The sequence below is a fragment of the Sphaerodactylus townsendi genome, linkage group LG08 (genome assembly GCF_021028975.2).
Source record: "Sphaerodactylus townsendi isolate TG3544 linkage group LG08, MPM_Stown_v2.3, whole genome shotgun sequence".
In the NCBI taxonomy this organism is placed as follows: domain Eukaryota; kingdom Metazoa; phylum Chordata; class Lepidosauria; order Squamata; family Sphaerodactylidae; genus Sphaerodactylus; species Sphaerodactylus townsendi.
Window position 1 is genome coordinate 96,509,164 of NC_059432.1, and position 16,490 is coordinate 96,525,653.

The 16,490-nt window shown below is 44.9% G+C and overlaps 1 protein-coding gene across 12 annotated transcripts in view; it reads right to left on the bottom strand.

Annotated features, from left to right (window-relative positions):
- MECOM (MDS1 and EVI1 complex locus) overlaps nt 1-15,885 on the bottom strand; it is a 100,299-nt gene extending 84,414 nt beyond the window's left edge. For 10 of the 12 annotated variants that reach the window (XM_048506169.1, XM_048506167.1, XM_048506160.1 and 7 more), the window contains exons 1-2: nt 14,634-15,885; nt 11,619-11,753 (exon numbers count right to left, since the gene is read on the bottom strand). The gene's annotated coding sequence lies outside the window, so the exon portion shown is untranslated. Of the gene's footprint in view, nt 1-11,618; nt 11,754-14,633 lie in introns of those variants that run through there. The other 2 variants (XM_048506171.1, XM_048506170.1) reach the window with 2 other exon arrangements.
- Nucleotides 15,886-16,490: the final 605 nt, after the last annotated feature.

A 16,490-nucleotide genomic window follows, 5' to 3' on the forward strand; every position in this document is an offset into this window, starting at 1 on the left:
GCCTGACTCATTTTCAGGGTTTTGTACTTCAAGAGGATTATTTTAGCCTGCTCTCGTCAGGTCTCAGAAGCTAAGCAGGATCAGCCTTGGTTAGTATTTGGATGGGAGACCACCAAGCAACACGAGGGCCACTATGCAGAGGCAAGCAATGGCAACCCACCTCTGAAAACCCTTTGAGGTCACCACATTTGGCTGTAATTTGATTGCATTTCCCACCACTGTTTTCTAAGGCCGTTTCCGCATGGCAGCGGAAACGGCTGGGTCGGCGCTTCGCTGGCTGACCTCGAAGATTGCTGGGACCGGTCCAAGCTATCGACGGTCTCGGGAAGAGGCGGGCAGCCGGGTGCCGCAGAGAGCCGGTACTTGAAAGATTTACCAGCTAAAAGATCCCTGGGCCTCCGGCGTGCTGCCGGAGGTCAGGGGACACGCCTCTGGTTCCCTGCGCTACTAAGCTCGAAAGTGGCGAGGGTAGGGCGGTCCCCAGGCCTCAGGAAACGCCACTTGGAGGCCCAGGGACAAGGTGAGTGCCGGAAAGTCGGGGAGGCGCCGCGAAGTCCGCTTGCCGCTCGCCGGGTGAAGGCAGCGGGTGCCATCGGCAAGGACTTCCTAAAAGAACGCTTCTTAGCTGCTCTCGAATACTGCCGCGCTGCGCTGCAGCCGGGCCGTATGAATGGCAGCCTGGAGACGGCTAAGCCACTGCCTCCAGGCCGTCATTTTCCGCCCGTGCGGAAACGGCCTAAGTGTTCCTACCTGAAAACATACTCTTAAACTCTTCTTGGTTTCTTGTAATCTTTAAAGCTATGACAGAAGTGTCATTGAATATAAAGACAGGGTAACCTGAGTTGTTGTACTTTAATCACATCAGGAGAAGACAAGAGCCACTGGGAAAGACAATAATGCTAAAAAGAAAGTTGAAGGCGGCAGGAAAAGAGGAAGGCCACTATGGGATGGGTTGACTCTATAAAAGTAGTCACAGGCCTCCATTTGCAGTACCTGAGCAAGGCTGTTAACAATAGGAGATTCTGGAGCACATTGATTTATAGGGTTGCTATGAGTCAGAAGTGGCTTGACAGGACTTCACACACACACACACACACACACACACACACACACACACACACACACACACACACACACACACACACACACCTGTAGTTATCACCATAATACCAACAAGCTAACCTCTCACCCTAATCTAATTTCCTCATTTTTTAAAAAAAAGTTACATTTAATTGAAGATTACAGTCAATATACAAAGCAATTGGTTAAGAAATGAATTCAACCACTGAATGGTGTGAAGTTCACACATAAGGAAGCAGTGTCAAGAATTTTCATACACTGGTATATCATACACCCAAATGCACTCTGAGGTAAAATAACTAAGCTTTGTTCTTCTGAGGACCACCAAGAGACACCACCATAAAATAATTGAAGAAAATATTAAGCGCTACAGTGAAATGTCTAGGATGAAGGCAACTTGCAGTTTTCTGAGCCCTGTCCCAGGATTACTTCCAAATTCAATTGCCAGCAATTGCCAGTTGCTTCTTTCAAGTTTTTGAAAAGAAACAACCAAGAGATTGTGGATGGCCAGTATGATGTCCTATTTGATCCCATCTTAGTCTCTTCCTCTGAAAATCAAAGAGAAGGGCCTCAGCCATATTTCATGGGGCAACTGCAATTTTCTCATCTTCTGGGCCATATTCAAGAAAGAAGACAATGTCTTTTCTTGGAGGGAACAACCACTGTGTGTGTGGATTGTGCCTTCCCAAAGCTCGGTAATTGCTGACCAATCTGAACTATTTTTTCTGCATGGATAAACCAAATCTGACAGAAACATAACTTAATTATCTGCTCAGCAATACACTGAAGTAGATCATAGAATCATAGAGTTGGAAGAGACTCCAAGGGCCATCAAGTCCAACCCCCTGCAATGCAGGAACACACAATCAAAGCACTCCCGACAAATGTTCATCCAGTCTCTGTTTAAAAACCTCCAGTGAAGGAGTCTCCACAACTCTCCGAGGCAGTGAATTCCGCTGTCGAACAGCCCTGATGGATGGTCAGGAAGTTCTTCCTAATGTTTAGGTGGAATCTCTTTTCCGTCACCTTGAATCCATTACTCCGTGTCCTAGTCTCTGAGGCAGCAGAAAACAAGCTTGCTCCCTCTTCGACATAACATCCCTTCAAATATTTCAACATAGCTATCATGTCCCCCCCTTAACCTTTGCTTCTCCAGACTAAACATCCCCAGCTCCCTAAGCCTCTCTTCGTAGGGCATGGACTCCAGACCTTTTTTGTTGCCTTCCTCTGGACCCATTCCAGCTTATCAATATTCTTCTTGAATTGTGGTGCCCAAGATGTGATTGTAGTACACTGAAGTAGACATGCTTCTTTAAATGGGGAACTGTCATCCCAGTCATGGGTGTGGTTTTGGGTTGCAAAAGACATGTACAGATTGAGGGGTGCTATTCCATCTACCATCCATGATGGACCTCTCTGGAGACCAACCCCTGATGTCACTTTTCCCTCAGTCAGATGCTGATAATGGAAGTGAACTTGGCTGGCAGAAAAGGCCCTTGGGGGGGAGGAAATGCATTTGTGGAGATAAGACAGCAAAAGTTAAGGGCCAGCAGCCCCACACATATATCCCACTGCTCTTTATAATCGGCCCTCCTTCTTATAAGACAATTGGCCATCTCACCCAGTTCGGCCCTGCAGAAAAACACCAAATATCTGTCTTTGGGGAGTTCTCAGAGTTCAGCACACGAATAGGGTAATTTTGATGAGTATGGTCAATAGGCTGAAAATTTTAGGGCAGAAAACTCATGAGATTCTAATCAAGGAGCATTCATGCTTTTAATGTCATTCATGCTTTTGTCCATTCATGCTAATGTCCATCCATGCTTTTAATGTCAAAAACCTCTGTTTCTAGGAGGAGTGGTAGACATTCCTCCTATCACAAATATGCTCTCTGTTTATATGTGTGATATTGTCTGATAGTTAAAATGGGCTTCAATGACAGTCAAAATGGGAAAGGGCTATTACCTCTAAGTCCTTTGTGTAAATCTCCAAGTGATGGATTCAAAACAAACTGTAATTAAGAGACTGAACAACACAGTTTGTAGGATAGGTCCTGAAACAGAAAGATTCTTCTGTGCACAACTAATGCAATTCTGTACCATTTCTTTCATCAGGATCTCAGTTACAGGAATCCAGTTCCAGATTTTGTCCCCCCCACCCCCACCCACATGAATTTCCCCACATTGCTTTTTAGGGGACATTGGGTTGGATCCAGTGGTGGGATTCAGCAGGTTCGCACCACTTCAGCAGAACCAGTTGTTAAAATGGTGCTTGTAAACAACCAGTTGTTAAATTATTTGAATCCCACCCCCAGAAACGGTTGTTAAATTATTTTAATCTCACCCCTGGTTGGATCCCAGTAGCTTTCTTCACCAACTGTCACTGAATTCTTCTCTGTACTACACTTGATATCCCACACAGCATTTGTCCATGTGGTTTCCATGACTCCTACTATCATCTTATTGGGGTGGTCAGAGGGAGCTTTTCCGGTCTTTCACCAGCATAAAAACTAGTGGGATTTAGTTCATCACCTGCTAATGGACTTCTTAGAGGCATCTGATTGGCTAGCTACAGAAAACAGGACTGGAACGATCTTTTTCTAATCGAAGAAGGCGTCTCTCCGGTACTCAATGACAAGCTTAACAAAACACCGCGCAATGAACAGTGTACTGCATCTGCTCTGGAGACTGGAGGCCACACCATTTCTTCCAGCTACTTCCATGGTATGTTTCAGCTTTGTAAGCTGGATCAGTTTAGGCTACGTCTGCCCTACACCTTATGGCAGAGGAATGCAGAGCTACAGAACCCTTTTGATTTTTAGAAAGATATGGTGTACCATGGAACGGACAAGCTCCAACAATGCCCCAACAGCATCCCCCTCCTTTGTGCGATGCCCAGTCCTAAGTGCACTTCACACAAATGGCACAGCTCAGTCAAACATCAATATTTATTTCAATTTCTAATCCAAAGCTTGGCTGCAGGCCTTTTATAGCAGCCCTTCAAAAACACAACACGATAAAACTCAACAAGATAGAATACTGGGTTTTTAAATACTATATATGAAAACAGTTTACGATTGTTCCAATAGAACTGAAGAAAACAAAAAAAAAGTATCGAAAATTTCTGGGAGAGTCTTCCAGGGAGGTAGCCAAGTGTGCCTGCTGCAGCAAAAACAAACAGGCGTCATGTGGCATGTTAACAATAATATGTTCCAGCATAATTTTTATGGCTTAGAGAACACTTTCTATTTCGTCCGATGTTAGCGTTCTGCTTAGTGAAGTGCCCCTGGGTTATATCTGAAGAAGCGAGCTCTAGTTCACAAAAGTTTATGACAGCATCAAACATCTTAAACTTTAAAGTTCCATAACTCCCCTGCAAGTCAATAGACTTACAGGAGTGTAATTCTTCTTAGGATGGCACTGTTCAAATGACATACATGGCGTGATCCCATTCTGACCCCTGAAGTAGGTTAGACAAAGAAATGGTGGCTGGACCGAGCTCTTGGAGGGAGCTTTGTGGGTAAGAGAGGGGATTTGATCCTCAGTCCAAGAAAAACAGACTATCCGTTACCCAGTGCTGGGTCTACTTGTTAATACCTTGGGCAAATACATTTGGGAAGGCAATATAGACATTTTAAAAATAAGTAAAACAACTCATTGAGTTCACATCTACTGAGGGTGTGTGTGTGTGTGTGTGTGTGTGTGTGTGTGTGTGTGTGTGTGTGTGTGTGTGTGTGTGTGTGTGTGTGTGTGTGTGTGTGTGTGTGTGTGTGTGTTACAACCACCCTATCATTTCCCCCTCTTTCTTTGTGAATTTTGAAGCTTATAAAAGGTCCAAACATGTATGGGCTGAAGAGGACACAATTTTTCTAGACATTCACAGAGGGTACTCTCCAGTAATGCTTCTGCACCTCTTGTTTTGTTCTTAACTACCCACGACACCTTTTGAGCAGCCAGTGTGTCTCAGCAGCAGCCCAAATAACTCTGGCTAGCCAGCCATCACCAATCTTGGAAGCTAAGCAAGGTTGGCCATGGTTGGCATTTGGATGGAAAGCTACCAAGGAAGATCAGGGCTGCTATACAGTGGAAGGCAATGACAAACCACCTCTGCTTGTTGCTTGCCTTGAAAACCCCATAAAGTAGAATTTCACAAAGTCCCCACATGTTGATTGTGCCTTGACTGCACTCTATTATTATTATTTACCTCCATCCTAAGGTGGTGGGGCAACAATCTTTGAGGGGTGACTATTTCAGTCACCACGACCAAATTGTTGACAACCCAAGACCCCTTTGCAAAGACGAGCAAACACCTTATGCCACTGAACTCCATATGTGGCTTAGCCCATAGTGGCAAAAACACCCGTCCACCTGCGGAATGGTGGGATGAAAGCCACCGTCTCCAACCCAGACATTCACCTGCGAGAGATTCTTGGCTTTATTAAGCAATTAATCAATGCAGTGCCTTATGTGGAGTCATGGTGAATTTCTCCCTGCTATCCTACTGCCTTTTTAAAAAGGTGGGATGAAAAAAGCAATAACAACAAGAGACAGAGAGAAAGAGAGTTGGCAAAAGCCACTAAGTGAATTACAGCTTAGCATTTTCACTGTAGGCATCGTTAATCCTCTCTATTATTTCTTAAATGCTTGCAAAGATTATTTGATAATCTCCCATCAACAAATTTCTTTTCACTTAGAGGGAACGGCATGCTTGTCTGATTGTGCTCCTCAAAGGCTCACTGGCTATGTCCCTCAGTGAACACTGGCAAGGTTTCCAGCAACTTCAGATTTCAGCTAAACTTCTTTCCCTCTTTCAGGCCATCTCAGGAGACGACCAAGGATGTGTGATGTAACACCTGCGGGCAAGAGCCAGCCCACATTTGAAAAAACATGTCTCCTTCCTTCCCTCTAAAACAGGGGTCTGCAACCTGTGGCTCTCCAGATGTTCATGGACTACATGCTGGCAAGGGCTGATGGGAATTGTAGTCCATGAACATCTGGAGAGCCACAGCTAGCAGACTCCTGCTGTAAAACAACTGGTTTCTGGTGTGCTTCCGTATGATTCTCCGGCCTGGGGAAAGGAAGGTAGGGGCATGATGGGCCAGGTGTAGCTGCAAGTCTTCACATTGCCAACCCCACTTCCAAATGATTTTTGACCTGCTCAGTAATCCTGGGCTAGCAAAGCATGATTTCCAAATAATTTAAGGGAACCACCTTATGACTAGACCATTTTCCCACTGAGTAGAACCTAAAGCAAGTGCAAAATCTTTTTATGGTTTTCCATGGAAGCAGAGTCAGGCCGGGGGTGGGGGCGGGGGTTGAAAGACATACTCTTTTTACTCCTGAGCAAGCTTACTGAATGAAGTGGCCCAGTCTGGAGGTCAACCCTCAGCCTAACCCACAGACGAGTTAAACTACTCAGATCAGATTTCATCAAGTTTGTTTTTGAATCCTAAAACAGAGTTGGACGCCTTTAAGCACGCTGAAATCAAAGGACTTAAAGACACTTACTTGGCTGTGCTTTGGATTTGAGCCATTGTGTACCAGTAAATGCCACTAAAGTCAACAACATTGATGTTCAGGTAAATATGTTCAGGATTGGGGTTTAAAGCTGTTTAAATCCAAGCATTTTTACTTCTTGGATTTGTGGATCAGGTTGAAGGTGAATAGAATTTGACCAGACTTTGTGGATATAAACATAAGTTTACTGATCACTTGTTCCCAAGTTTAACTTCAGTGCATCAACGTGTTTAAAAACCCATTCCTTAAATCAACTCTCTGAGAAATCAACTCTGTGAGAAGAGAACAACAACTTTTTAAACTTTAAGAAGTGCTTCTGAGCACTTTGGGCTTTCTCATTCTATGAATCCTAAATAGGACAGAGAGAGGAAACTTCTACAAAGCATTGACCTTTAAAAGACATGAAGAAATTTAGTTTACAAAGTACATTTCAGGGTTTTTTTAAATGACATTACCCAAACTGGAATTATACTAAGATGACCCTCAGCAGAACATAAATGATGTAGGTGATATTTTTCAGTACAAGCAAGAAAAAAGTTACGATATTCTAATTCTAATAAGAATGGTATTTTAATAATTCCCTATCACATGAAGAAATGCATTCTTGTAATACATATGATTTTAATACCTAAAAAGTATAATACCCTCTCTAGGGCCCCTTCCGCACACGCAAAATAATGCGTTTTCAAATCACTTTCACAACTGTTTGCAAGTGGATTTTGCCATTCCGCACAGCTTCAAAGAGCACTGAAAGCAGTTTGAAAGTGCATTATTCTTCATGCGCGGAATGAGCCTAGGTTTGTTTGCTTTCAGTTGATGGTTTACTTTACAGGCACACGGAACACACTGCAGTCTTTTGAATTAGTTTGCGACAATTGTTCCACCAGCCTCTTTTATCCGGGGGTAAGACTCACTGAAGTGAGTGGGAATTCATTCGAAGCAAATGTGCATTCTAAATAAAAGTTCGACTGAGCTGCTCAACGGGTCTTTGCTGCCATTTGTTTAAGTTGTTTCCATTTCCGTGAGATTTGGCCTCGAGTTCCTTTTGCGTCCGCTTTTGGATTTTACCCCTCCACGTCGTCAGTACCCTATAACAATTACTGGATCAAAACAGGTACGCTTGTTTTACAGCTAATGAAAAGAAATAGCTGATACACTGCTAAGCAGCATAAAGCAGCCTGCTTCTATGAGGCGCGCTTACAGCCCAACTTCCCCTGAGAATTCCGAATCCTTTATCATAAAACAATATACACTTGGCTAACATCTGGAAAGTGTGCCTTTTAACAATCCGATTGCTACAAAGCCATTCCTCCTTCCTGAGCCTGGCTCTTCAATTTCTCCAGTTTTCCAAATCTTAAATTCAGAATATACTCATAAAAATACCTGTAGCTATTAATGAAGAACACACCTTCTATCCACCAATTAGAACTATTTGAAGTATACGGCTCTTTCAGTAGAAGTAATATTGTTAAAAGTCAACAACTCGTACATATATTGAGGGCAGAGAGGGGGGGAACCAGGCATCAAATGTACTGGAGAGTACACAAAGGCAGACACCTCCCAACTCCAATTAAGAAACCTCTAACTATTTTGCTCAAGCTGCTATCACGTCCAAACTGATTTCATAGTGCAAACTGCATTCCACTGAAACTTGGGTGACAAGATCCCATAGAGTGCTAAAGGATGTCAGTGCCCCGGTTCAGAGTGGGAGGGGGGAACCAAGCAAGAGGCTGAGATTTGGAATTCATTATTTGCAACCATCTTGAATTACACACTTTTAAGACTTATTAAACATGACAGGAGATAATAGGACAACGCTGAGAAATTCTAGATCAACTTTATGGGGAGGGAAGGGAGAGAAGCTATCCCTGACTGGTCTTAAAAAGCCCTTCTCCGCTTCTAATCAAATGAAATCTGAGCGGCTCTCGGTATACATGTTTTGACTGCATCCCATTATTCCTGAGCTGTACATCTTAGCAACACTTATTTATACAGTCATAAGAAGGAACTTGGGCCTTTTGTAAAGTTGATCCAAAGTGAGGAAATCTGACCTCAGACAAGAAATTGGGGCGGGGGGCGGGGAGGTGACAGTGGAAGAGAAACAACGGGTTTTGCCAAAAAAATATTTTAAAAGGAGGGCTTAAGAATCGGCAACAACAAAAGTTGTTTTCTTCCTCTGGCCATTAAATGGGAAGGACTTTGCTAAATATCTTGGCTAGCTCACAGAGGACGGAGGCGCAGGGCTCATACCTGTCTTTCATGTCCAGAACTGTAAAGGTGATTTCTAGCCTTCAGTTTATCAAGCAGGCAGCAGTTCCCTTGCTGTGTTTGCTTGTGAATTTTACAGGTGAGAGGAGGTAATTAAAGGTTAACACAGTTGCTGCTGATTAAGTATCTCTGTCCTTGGCTCTAGCAGTTAATAATATCTCGAGTCAACGTGGGCGTTCAATTATGTGATGCATAGGACTCATTTGCGCTTATTCTTCATGGGGAAACAGAGCAAAAAAACAAAACAAACCCCAGAGCTGGTAAACGCTGTGTTCATCTTGTGTTGGCCTGCACAGCAATCCCATAATTAAGCTTTGCTGGACCCTCCTGAAATACAAATTAATCTCTTTCTAGGAGTTTGCAAATTCCGGATGTGTTCCACTCAGTCTGAATGCTGCCTTACAGTGTAATCCTAAACATCGTCACCATCTTCCTAAACCCACTGACTTTAGTGAATTAAGAAGGGTTTAGGATCTGTTTAGGATTGTACTGGTCAGGTGGTGGACCGGAATGCCTATAACCCAGACAAAACCACACCCATGTGTATCACTCAAAGAAAAACGCACCCTTTCCAGCTCAACTCAGCCATCATTACTTTGTGTACACACAGATATACACACATTTCAGCACATCATGCCAATCCCAGTTTGGTCTGTCTCAGTTTACTATCACCTCTCCCCATGTTTAGACAAGAATATTGTAGGAAGAGCTAACTGCAGAAAAAGCAATTCTGTTTCAAGGCACGAAGTAACATTAACCACCCAGTACCCTCACCCGAAATGTGTTTAACTTGGAAAAACTTCCAGTCAACACGTGTTCCATGCTATGTATGTAAAACATGAATGTCTGCGTATGCATGTCTGTTGACTGTTTACAGAGAGACTGTCGGCTTGTTTTTGTTGCTCCCAGCATACTTTGGGCCATGTTCTACAATGTTCTACATAAAGGGCAACTCATTTTTGATTTACAAAGCTGAAAAACAATCAGTTACATAAATACAGAGTTGCAAACAACACAGGGTAGCACAAAAATAAATAAGTCTCCAGTGACTTTTTTTTAAAAGGATGTTGGCAGGAACCTATGTGCCATTACCAAACGTAAAAAATGCAAACTTTGAAAAGGTAACAATTTCCCTGATGATGGTTCCAAACACCAGGTGCACATCTGAGCGAACGCTGTATTTTCTAAATGTATTTCTCTTTGCGTCTTGACATACGCATCATTATTTTTAGAACAATGCCAAGGTGCGGGCTCTGAGCTATTTTCTCCCTTGAATCCACTTGGATTTATTTACTAAAATTTACTCTCTCTCGCCCCTACCCACCCCCGGCCAAGCTTTACTATATGTAAAAATAAATTGAGCACAACGCTGTCATTTCCTTTCGGCAAGCGGCTGTACAATCTCAGGCTGGCTTATTTTTCTTTACCAACCAGACTGCAACTTTAAGAATGTATATTTCATTTGCTAATGGCCTTTATTACTTCTTTACTTGAACCATGTGTTCAACAAAGGTTTTTTTAAAAACCCCACAACCAATAGGGCCCGATGCTTCTGTTTGCTCAGCCTTCGATATGTTAAACATTGAGTTTTATAAGGTCAGTGCTAGAAAGATACCTGGCCACCATTTTTAAAAAAATATGGCTTGTTTCATTTTGCTTTGTAATCAGCAGCTATCTTGTTTGAGGTAAACACGGGGAAACATTACGAATGTCAGAGAGCAGGAAACCGAATAGATGAAAAGAATTAGACTAAAAATGGTAGTTTCTGGTGGAAGCTTTATAGTGTGTTTCCTCCCCGATCCCCTGGCATGTCTGTGTAATTAAAATAGCTAAAGATAATCTTTAAAACCCAGTTGATTTAATTATAGTGTGAAAGGGGGACACGGTGGTTATAATAATGATCAACAGCTATGTTTTATTAACATGATCAAACTTACTGGGCAAAAAAAAATGTCATCTGTCACTGCTTTGGGGCAGCTTTCACGTGCTAGGGTACGGTTGCCGATATCCAGCGACCCTCAAATCTTTAACCTAACTCCCTTAACTTTAAAAGTTCCTACCACTACAGTTGTACGGTATTTACAAGTTAAGCTCATATCCACAGATTGGTACCGATAGAGAAGTTATCAGGGTGAGGTCATTTCAAAGCAAAGCAAAAACAAAAAAACCTCGGTCATTTCTCCAGCTCCATCCCAAAAGTGGTTTTAGAAGCAAACCAGAGTAAGAAGTCCCTATGCAAATGGAACGTTCTAACGCAGCTGTAAATTATCGAGGAGTAGAAAGGGTAATAACTTTCAGCAAGGAAATGTTAATAAGCACGACAACTGGAAAAATAGGTTTGAATGTCCATAGGAAGCTGACACATGGAATATATTGATGGTGTTTTCGCCTTTCCTCGTTGGTATTTTTAAACAAAGTCTCAGTGAAGTTTAAAACTGAGAATCAGAAATCCTATTTAAAGCAAGCTTGGAAATATGAGAAGATGACAAGATGTTCTGCAGAAGGATATTTAGAATATGACTCACTCCGGGCATAAAAGGTACAAAAGGATAATCAAAGGCAAGGAGGAATAGATGAAACCCATCTCTCGCTGTGTGTTAAAAAATATAAACAGCAGCCAGCTTTCTCTGTTCTGCCTTTAACGTCTGTGTTTTATATAGCAAAAAGACCACACCGCTTGGCTGCTATTTTGATATTCTCCCAAGGACATCATAAAGCTCTTAAAAGTAAGCCCCAGAAATGTTCACTACATACCTGATTGCTTATTTGACATGCAACAAGGTTGGGCTGAGTATAGCATCCAGCAAATCTGATATACTTCAACCAGTTTCCTACATCTGGCTGACTGGCATCAATGCAGAATTTCACATTGTAATACTCATCCAAGATCTAGAAAGAAAAGAATACAAAACAATAAATTGGGTTGGGGTGGTTGTGGGGGAGGCGGTTCTGGTGGTGCCACATTTATGAATAGACAAATCACAGCTCTTCAAACAATCAAACAGCCCCAGCTTGTTTTAAGGCTAAAATGGGATTCTCCAATCAGATCACCCCCTCCCCTAAAAATACCCCGATTAGATGAAACAAGCCTGCTAATTAAAGTAACCATCAATCTGTTGGAAGTCCCCCCCCCATGCAAAAATGTTTCTCCAAATTCAAAAAGGCTGTAGAATGAACTATATGTGCCTGACAGTGAACCGAACATGTGGTTTCCCTGCTACGCAAAATAATAATAATAATAAAATTGTGATTTGAACTGTTTTCATAAAATGTGAAGTTTCTATCAGGGAGTAGATGCATTTCATCTGCAGCCTTTCAGCACTTTGCACGCGAGCGTGCGTACCCAGTTTAATGAGGCTTTTCCTCTTCAAAATTCTACCCACTAAATGAAGTTTACGTTTGGAGGCATTAATCTCCTCTCTAATGTTCTGTTTATCCATTTGCCTGTGCTCTGTAATCAGATCAAACTGCGGCATTTTGGATTATAATAACGGGTCCCCTTTGTGCCACACCAAAGAAAATAAATGAAATAAAAGACAAACACTTGCTCAAAACACGGCACTGCTTGGCACATGCCCCTATGTGGGTAACGAACAAACTTGCTCGGCGTTGCATTGAAAAGAACATGCTGTATGAATACTATGAGAATCGTCTAATTGTTATACACGTGAGTCTTTATCACAATTTTACTGAGTCCAGGGCAAACCTAAGATTGCAGACAAGCTGTCAAAAATATACATTTCAATAATCTCCCGAAGGGCAGGATTTTGTGTAGAAAGCATATTAAGTGGGTGGCAGAGGAAAGGTTCATAAAGCTACTGTTAATGTGTGTAAAAAGACATTGCGGGGTGGGGGGGTGGATACAGAAACATTCTACAAGGAAAGAATCTGAGTATATTTCCAGATAACTTTTGGCCTCCATGTTGAACAGCTAAAAAATCTGGGTATTGTATATCATTATAGTTAACGAACACCTAAAGGAAAGTTGCCTATGAGAGGCTAAAGAATCTGATCTACCGGCTCTAAATTCCGGAATTAAATGAACCCAGTGGAACAACTGCTTTATCTAGATGTACCCAGAGCTTCGAGTCAAAAAATCGGAGGGCATAGTTCCGCAGCCCGAAAGCTACAGTTTAGCACAGAGTTCAGGAAAATCACCCAGCGATATCATTAGATCATTAACTCCCTACAAACATCTTTCAGAAGGACTCAGAAGAAGGCAAAAGGTAAGAGGCACAGTTTTAAAAAAATGCCCTCTGTTTCGCTTTTTTAAAATCAGCAAGCACTTCCAAAAGCAAATGACAAATGCTGCCCAGTTTTGTTTTATTCACTGCAGGAATGGGGGGAAAGAGGGAAGCTGCCAGGGGAGAAATCACTTCAAAGTCAATTTCCTTAACCCCAGAAGTTTGGAATAGCTACACATGCAAACTGTGTGCGCACAATTCCGGGGAGTGACTTCCCTGTTCAAAAGAAAAGGTGACTTGTCAAGTTTGTGCGGAGCAAAAGCGGCTCCCCCAACTCACAGGGCGAAACTACCCTTGACCCCCATAACCTCGTCAACCCACTGGGTCACCAGAAAGAAAAACAAACAGGCATGAAAATCAATTATTATTTTTTTAAGGCATTCAAGATCTGACAGAGGGTAAAGCAAGCAAGCCAGATCCGGTCTGGTTTGGGCCCTTTCCTGAATTTAAAAGAGCAAAGCAGGGCGGATAAGGAAGGGAAGCCTTCGCCCTCCCCTCCCCGCAACACCCTTTGACCCCCGACTCTCTCCAAGAATTTTCTAAGAGATCTCCATTCAAGGTCCAGAAGGTATACTAATCAACCCTGGAAAATTGGGGGGTTGTGGGGGGTGGGGGTGGGGAACAGACACGTGGACAGCAGGGAGGGAAAAGCCGCCCTATAATTCCTCCGCTCCTTCTCTTCCTCTGGGCTCCAAGTGTCACCCATGAATTAATCCAGCAACTGAAGTGTAAAGTTCAAGTCCAGGGTTTTGTGTTTGTGTGTGTCTATTTGAAGCCGCTGGGCTCTGGGGCAATTCTTGCGATTTGTGTGTGTGTGTGTGTGTGTGTGTTTTTTTTTGGGGGGGGGGGGAATAGGATGGTGATTTTAAAAGAGAGTTTCACTTTTTCTTTCTCTCCCACCCTGTATGATGTCAGGGATGAGGGGGGGGGGTGTCCCTTCCTGGGCGCTCGGCCGGCCTGTTTGGGCGTCAAAAGGCACGAAAAGGTTTCTCACGCCGGATCAATGAAACCCATCCCGTCCCCTCTGCGGAGACTTCAAGCGGGGGCCACAGTTTCCCAGCCTGACCTTCGTCCTCAAATATACTAAAAGCAAAAGTTTTCAACATATATATATCAAGCAAAAATAAATAAATTAATTAAAAATTAAAAGCAAACTCGCAACTGCAGTTTCTCTGATCTTTTTCTCTGAACCCCCCCCCCCCCCAAAAAAAAAGTTTACTGAGAGTTGGCAATCTGGTCAAGTACCTGAGCCCCTTATCTATGATAGAGGACTTGCTCGGGCAGGATCCTGGATCCGAGCAAGATGCACCTTTCCCGGGACAGATCCCCCCCCCCCTCAATTCCCCCGGCCCCAGGGACAGTCGCCCCTGCCGGCTGCAGATCGTGAACTTTGGGGCCATCCAGAGGCAGCTCCGCTCCGGTCAATTTCGTTGCGGGCGAGACTGACAAGGGGGACGCCGGCGAGAGGCAGCGGGGCTTGGGCTCCCTAGCCGGGTTCGCGTCTGGCGGCGGCGGCGGCTCTTACCTTGCCTGGGTCGAAGCATCAGGTCCGCCGTCCCCCCCTCCAAAAAACAAACAAGGCAAAGCGAAAATCTTCCGGGGGGGGGGGCTGGAATCGTTGAGCAAAGCTTGCAAAAAAATGTATATCTATCTATATGAGGAGAAAAGGACGGTTCCCCGCCGGCGCCCAGCCCTTCCCGCAGGCGCGGCTGCCCGACTCGCCTCTCGGAGCGCCCCGGTTCCTTCTCCGGCATTGGGGGCTTGCGGGGGAGGGGGGGACGGACGAACTTTCCTCGCTTGAAAACTTCGCGGGGTCTTCGCGGGGCGGAGGGTGGGCTGCGGTGGGGGGGGGGGTCTGTTAGGAGGATGCCTCCCCCCTCCCCGCAAGGAAGAGGGCTGGCTGGTGCTGATGCTGCGGCGGGGCGGGGGGCGGCTTTAATTGCCCCCCATCGATCGGGGAGATGGAGCCCGGGTGTCTTCCCCTCGCCTCGCGGTTTGCCCTCCGGCTGCCTTTTTTTTTCCGTGGAGGGGGGGCGACTCTCGGCGGCGTGGATGAGCGCGGGCGGCGTCCGGGAAAAAAGTTCTTCGCGGGGGGGGGGGTACAAGGGGAATGGGAGGGAGGGCGAAGAGAGAGAGAGAGAGAGAGGAAACTTCCTTTTGCTCTTCTCTCCGCCGCTTGATCGCAAGGGAGGAGTGGGGCGGGGGGGGGGTGTCAGTGGGGGTGTGTCAGCCCGGAGAGGCGAGAGTCTTGCCCCCCCCCGCTTCTTCAAAGCCCTGTCCTGAGAGCTCTTTCCCCAATCGCAGACCCTCTGGGGGGGGGAGAGTGAGAGGGGGCGCCGCCCCCCGTGCCCCCTTCTTCCTCGTCCCCTCCCCTTTCCTCCCTCCCTCTCTCTCTCTCTCCTGGCAACCCACGAGGAAGCAAAAGCGTTTCTGTTGCAGGGACTGTCTCTTTAATGAGAGGCATCTATCCGGCCAGCCGTGGAGAGGAGGAGACGGAGGGGGGGGGGGCTGAGAGAGAGGGGGGCAGGCGGAGGGGGTAGGGGGCGTCCAGAAGAAGAGCTATCTGTTCCCCTCCCCTCCTTTCCCCACCTCTTCTTTCTTTCTTTCTTTCTTTCTTTCTTTCCGCGCGCACACACATACACACATACACACACACACACACACAAAAGCGATCGGAAGCCAGACAGGGGCTCGCCTCTCCTCCTCTTTCAGGACATGTTTCAAGTGACAGTCGCCTCCTCCGGCGAGAGGGGTCACTAGGAGGTCGCCCCGGCAGAAGTCCCGGCCGGGCCAGACTGATTACAGATGCGCCCGTCCCCTCGGACCGTGTCAATTTCACCCGGGCAATCAGCCGCCGGCCAATGGGCAGCCCTCAAAGGGGAGGGTTGGGGTTTTGGGAGTCCCCGCCGTCGCTTCTCGCGGTTCCAGAGGAGGACGAGGGGCAGGAAAGCCCCCCCACCCCCCCACCCCATATGGCTTTAGAAAGTGGAGTTATTCTCTCTCTCTCTCTCTCTCTCTCTCTCACACACACACACACACACACACACACACACACACACAGAGGATCTATGAAAATATTTGTGTAAGGGACGCTTTTGTACAAATCAGCAGCTTTTTTAAGAAAAGAAATTAAAAAGTAGCAGTTATGAACTGAGATGGAATTGAGAATGTTAATAAATGTTAACTTGGGAATGTTAATAACTCAAAAGTGAGGGGCCGAAGGAATCGCCTGAGACCTGAAGTCTGTTTGTATAGATAGTATATCTCTCTCTCTCTCTCTCTCTCTATATATATATATATATATCTATCTATCTATTTAAACGACACACACACCCCTACATTAAGAGTGAGTCCCCCCCCCCCGAAGAATAGAAGGTCACAT